This window comes from Dermacentor silvarum, chromosome 5 (assembly GCF_013339745.2).
Source record: "Dermacentor silvarum isolate Dsil-2018 chromosome 5, BIME_Dsil_1.4, whole genome shotgun sequence".
NCBI classification, from domain to species: Eukaryota; Metazoa; Arthropoda; class Arachnida; order Ixodida; family Ixodidae; genus Dermacentor; species Dermacentor silvarum.
Window position 1 is genome coordinate 44087592 of NC_051158.1, and position 6533 is coordinate 44094124.

The following is a 6533-nucleotide window of genomic DNA, read 5'->3' on the forward strand; positions in this document are numbered from 1 at the left end:
GTATTCTCTCATAAAAGAAGTGGCAAATTAACTATAACTGCCGGAAGAAAGCATCATAATCACAACATTAGGCGAAGCTTATTTCTGAGACCTACCGTTTAGTCGAGTTTGTTTCCACTTTGAAGGTACCGCGTGAAATCCGGCTACAACATCAATAGCAGTAAAAGCCAGACATGTCAACGCACTTTCCTGGTTTGTGCGGCCCAGAAATTTTATACAAAATAAGTGAAGTGTTCGATAGTCATCAATAATGCGAGATTGAAGAAAATAGACATTTTTTTTTTGCCAATAAGAAGGGTTTCTGCGACTTATATACGCAACATTCTTCATTGTCTCGCTGTCACTACACCATTTTTGATATATTGCTGTACTTTCTAAACTAAAAAATAAGCAAAGAGACATGAAGCAGGTGGCCTTATCAAGCCGCGGTCTCGCTCTCTTCATGCTCATGGAGGTTGAAGCGTAAACACTCATGTCACTCAGACGTGTCTGCAAAAATGCTAATGGTTGCTGTGTTCGACAGTTCTGGTTCGATTTAATGGGTGAAATTGGCCGTAATTAAGTGCGTTGCAGAAATAAGCAGAGTCAGCTTCGAGCACTTCCGCAACTCGTCGCGAAACCGGAAGGCGGGTTTCAAGCTTTCAATTAGGATCAACCGTCTGACTCTTTCCGAAAAATGATTGCGTAAATATCACCTGAAACAACACTAACCAGTGGGTATCGGTCGTAAAAGCAAATTGAAAAAAATCTTTTATGACCTCTCTTCTATATTTACAATAATTACGAACTCATTTTCATATACACCATATAGTGGCATGCGAGCTACCTGCTGTCGCGCTTCCCTTGATAAAATCGATACAGTTAAGTTCTCTGTTGTGTTCCTCCCCAAGGGAGCATCGTTTCGAAATGCTCTGCACTGTCTACCTAGTTCGGGGCTATTACCATAATCGACCGTCTTCCTACCTACCTTTCTCCCGTTAATTATTCCGAGCAAGCCACCGCTCGGACAATTTGTCACACTTAAAGTCGTTTTTTCAAGTGCCTCCTCCATCCCGTTTGTAATCTTTAAGCGTCCAACAATTTTTATACTTTGCTATCACTTATATGGCTACTCAGTATGCCTTGCCGCGTGACCACCTTGGTCGGTACGGTCACATCGTGTCTGCATACTGAGCTCTAAAACAAACAGCAAAAGAAACTTTAGCAAGGCTTGGGAGCAGGCTAGTTGGAAAAGGAAATCCGAGGAGGGTACTTCTCAAGGACTTTGTCACCTTAATTTGCTCCGAAGGCAATTTCAGCCGTTATTAAGAAACTTCAATGCTTCACAAGGAAAAGAAAAGTTGTGTTTGATTAACGTCTTGTAGAAGTTAGCGTGGATTCAGCAACACAGAAATGTGGTTGAGTGATCAATTGGGCGAAACCACACATCATCTCACGACTGTTCATTTACCCTGCAACGCTGAATTAGCAAGTTGGTTAAACTTTATTCGGTATTAAACGCGCTGCCTTGTAGCTGAACTGACGCGGAATGGTATAGATAGAGCACACGCAGCGTGTTATATCGGAAAGTTCGGAGGTTCGCTTTCTGGGGTTCAGACCCGGATCTGAAACGCCATTTGCTGGTCCCGACTCGTCCTGTGCTCCACTCTTTTATTCACATAGCGAATATATGGACAGTGAAGGCGCATTTCCGTTGCTGTTGGCGTTGTCGCCATCGTGTCTGTCACAATATCAATACGCATGTGCGGCCTTCGAGATGTAAAAGCGTTCCCCAGACGCGGAATGCGTTTGGTAGCAAAAGCGACGATGCCGGGTGCTGGTACCATCCCGCTGCGCTCAATAAACTCTGCCGTTCTGGCATTTATTAGCACATTTAGCGCTTTAGCGCAGCATTAGCGTACCTGTTGGGCAGCTGTGCGCATACCACACTCCGATGCACACAATGTAGTCGGACAGACCAACGTAAGAATTCCAAACAAGCGCTCCCCACAGAAAACGCAGTGCACCTGTTCTTTACCTGTGAAAGAGAGCTGAGTCAGCGGAGTCCAACCACAGCTTAATATCCTTGCTCTGCTGCTGTAAATGACAGGATAATTTGGAACTTAAAGCTAATTGTTTCAAGCTTAAGCGTTACCTTTGGCTAAGCAGTTATGTTGAGATCCTCCCCCCTGTCCCCGCAAATAAGGTTTGCCTTCATATTGAGATTAATTCCTGAAACAAATGACGCGAAGACCGATTTATACAGTAAACAAAAACGATTGTTTCAAACACGCACATACGTTTGGCGTCAGGTAAAAAAGCGGACCTAATTGGCTGGTTGAGCAAAAGCGGATGAGGTGATTGGCTGGTTGCACACTACGTCACGCGAAAGCGATGGCATCGCCGAAAGTGATCGTGCCAGAATACGTGCCCCTGCACTCGGGCGTGGGAAACATATGGCAACATTGTCTAGGAGGTTCAAGATATGACAGGGCCGTGATATTGCTACACTTGTAAAGAATAGGCACGATATAGCGACTCGTTTAACCTGACAATAGCTGGTGCGACTGTACGTCGCTTTTTTGAGAGATCTTGCTCGTCGTGGTAAAGTGTGTGCATGCGGTGCGTGCAGAAGAAGGGTGAACGTTCTGGCCTATGGTATACACGAACGTTCAGCTTAATTTTGATTTAAATTTGCAGCAATTATTAGTATGCTGGTAGCTTATGTTCTAATGGTTGTCGTTTATTGATTGTTCCCTCCCTACACAGCAATGCCACGCTGGTGTGGATCATAATGTTGTGACTATTGATGATGATGATGATGATGATGCACACCTACCCAGGATGATTGACCGATAAGTTGACGGAGCGGCAAATGGGTTATTGGAATGCCTTTGGAGGGTTATCGGACTTAACGAGTGGCATATTTTTTTATTGGCTTATAGTGTTCTGTTTACTTTTGAATCGGGCGAGCACGCAGTTCGAGGCATTTCACTTTGGTTTGATCTGAGATGTCCATAGCAGTCTTGAACCGACAAGTTTACAGCACCTTTGTCTGTCTTCCTTTCTCGTCCCGCTCCAGCATTGTTCATCTGTAAATTTGCCAGAGGTTGCTGTGCTTTTAGGTAACGAGAATAGAATTACACCTCCGGAACGCAATGTATGCCACAAACTCCTAACGTCACAAAAAAAAGTTCAGATCTTCCCTTGTTAACTGGATATTTTTAATATTACGCATGAACGATGTGTGCACCCGACAAAGCTAGCGAGTGAGACGAACCAGAAAGGTTGATTCAGATTCCGGGCACCAATATTTGCCTCAACTTTGTCAATGACCAACTGGCTGGAGTGCTGCTTTCTGAAGCCGTTAATTATTAGGCAAGAGCATGGAGGAAGGAAACCCAGGGGAAGTCCCGGCCAGCACGGACGCATTGGAGAAAGTGCTGCTGAAGTCACTTTTTCGCAAAAGAGCACTGAGACGGGTACCCCAAATGTCCACGTTGCCATAGCAACCGCACTCCTGAAGCTTTGGCTGCTGCACTCGGTCTCTGAAAAGTGAGATAAGATTTTCCCGCCGGTGCCTTTCTCGCAGCACCTTTTGTTTGCGAGAAAAGCTGACTTTGGGGTATGGTGTGTAAGCTTGAAAGTTGTGTTTTGGGTCTGTGAGTGTGAGTGTCAGCCAGCAACAGATACACTAAGGCAATCATGGTGCGGGTCTTCGTCGTCTTCTTCAACGTGCCACAGAAAAACACAAGAGCGCGTCTGCTTCACTAAATCTGCTACAGAAGTTTCGTAAGCTTTGTTTTGACGCGCGTCGGCAAAACACATTTCCGGCGGCTGGTAGCAATGCAAGTTCAAAGCTTGTGCCCTGCTCGCGCCTATCTGCTCCGGCGTGCTGATTGGTGGCGCAAAGACAGATGGCACACCAAGATGGCTGCACTTCCGGCTTAAAAATGTGACGTCAGGGCCTCTCCTGTTTTGTTTCTTTCATGCATGAGCAAGAGCGAGGCTATCTCGTCGTGCAAGCGCACGATGAGATAGACAGGGAGACAACACGAATATTGTGTGGTAAAATCTGATTGATGTTTCTTTCTACACTCGGTGAGAGGAAGAGTATTCGGTGCAAGCTCCGGCCATAATAACCACTCTACGTGTGCCCTCTTGAAAGAAAAAAAAAAATCACAGCATATCCACGGGGTGAATGATGATGAGTGGGCGAAGCTCCGGAGGGAATCATCGGATCTCCCGCTTAAGGGGACGCTAGCACAAACGCGTTAGAAACGTGCAGTACTCTCTAGTAAGGGGGAGCGGCCACAGCGTCTTACGCAGCCATTTACACATGCCGGAACGTGCACCGCGTTTGCCGACGCCATCACATGACTGCTGAGAGAGTATACCCCCCGTATTCATAAACGCTCCTCGACTTGGACTTGACTTGCCACCGCCTTGGGCAGCGCGTTCGAAACACGTTGAAGGTAAGGCGGAGAGGCCACAGCGTCTTACACCAGCTTCTTACACGGGCCGTAACGCGCTAGCACAAACGCGTTAGAACGCGCTAGAAACGCGGCCTTTCGTTAATGTTGGGTATTTATTGCCATCGTGGTGCGTGTGTCAATGCTCTTCCCTTCCTTTCAACATCTTTATCTCCTTTTTCCCCTTCCCCTGACGCTGCGCCGTGCTCCCTATTGGGCAGCAGAAATAAGCGTCATTTTTCTTCCTCAATAAAATCACTACTACTACTACTACTGTCAATGTGTGCTTCGTGGCGTAGTGGGCTAACGCCGCGCGCTCGGAAGCGAGGGGTCCCTGGTTCGATTCCGCGCTACGGACACAATTTCTCATTTTTCTCAGACTGGTTACACACTACAGGTTACACACTACTACTACGACGACGGGGACGGAACGGGTGCCGCTATAAGGAGCTTCGCCCCTAAAAAAAGATATTGTCGTCCGCCCAATTATAGCATAAATTAACAAAGCAAACTCATATGATTTTCTGAGAAACAAAATTTTGCTGTTGAAGAAAAATTCGCATATGCCCTGGGATTAAAACCGGGACGAATGCCTTTCCAGGGTGGTCGCTCTACCACTTGGTTAACCATTTATGGGCCAGTCTTTCCATGGAGTGGTAATGTTTTTCAGGAAACATGCGACATCGAGAAAATCAAGCAAAAAAAAAAGTAATATTGGAAATGCGAGTGGCAGTAATGCTAAATACCTGATTCGTCAGCTTCTTGCCGTTGATCAATATGACTCTCCCTGATATTTCACAAATGGCAATGCACAGCATACAGCGGAGGATAGGCCTCTGTGCAATACATATCACGTGACTCGGGTGGCACAACGGCGGTCTTTAGATATTCTGTGGACACATTTCACACCATTAGGATTAGGAATTAAGAATTCTGAATAACCGCACGCGGTTTAATGCACCTTGAGTTGCTGGTAGTTCATGAGAAAAACGTTTGATTCATTGCCAAAATCTGCATCGCAACATTTACAGCGAGGCTGTTGCCCTCTAGCTAGCCCCCGTATGCATCCTCCGCATGCGTTCCCCAGGGGAGGGGGGGGGGGGGTACCATGGGCGGCTCACCTCGTTATCACAGCGTGTGTACAGGAATGGAGACGGGTAGGGGAGAGGGTGAAAGAGTGTGGCGACGGCGCATGTGCACGTGGCCAGCGCTTCTGTGGGTATAACGTTACGCTCGTCGGAGGGGCTGGCGCGGCTGCAGCGCGGTTGCGGCAGATGCATGGGAGGTGCGGTGCACGCGGCGGTGCTTGTGTCGGCGTAGTGTGGTGCCGTGCGAAAAACAAATGTATAATTTCATAATCTATGCAGCCCATGTATGCAGCCTCAGCAGCTTCGCTCGTAATCAGTCCCTATATGAATGTTGCGGCCCAACAATTTTTTTTATTTAATTTTTCCTGTATTTCTTCGTGTAGGTGTGCTAACACAAAACTTCTTAGTGCACTGACAAAATTACGACCAGGAAGGGTTAACCTGGAGAGGTATTCTGTAAGAGTACACCTAGTGGACTGTCCATTTCGGCTGTCGCGATTGGCTCCAGCAGCACGAGCGAGAAGGAGCCACCTAGTCTCCTTCTCCATCCTAAATGGACTCCTTCTCCAGTCAATCGGCGACCACCGAAATGGACGGTTCACTAGGTGGACTCTTAAAGAATACCCCCCCCCCCTCTCCCCAGGATGCTAGAAGATACAAGGGGAGAGCAATTAATCGACAACTGGAACCTCGGGGACAGTGAATACGGCAAGTAGAGTTCAGCGTGATTCTGAAAGTTAGAGAAAGCTCCAAGAAAGGAAAAAAACAACTTGACATCTAATCGATGAATAACAACTTATCTATGTCATGAAACTTCCACAATCTTCTATGGTTTCGGAGATTGCATTCACCATACGCCCTCTATGGTTTCAAAGCTGGGGTGGTTGGTTATTTTTTACCATAGCGATTAGCACAAGTGAGATAAAGATATAGACTAGAGGGGCTGTTGTGTACATCCTTAAATTCAAGCATATAGTGAACTTCTCTAAAGGCG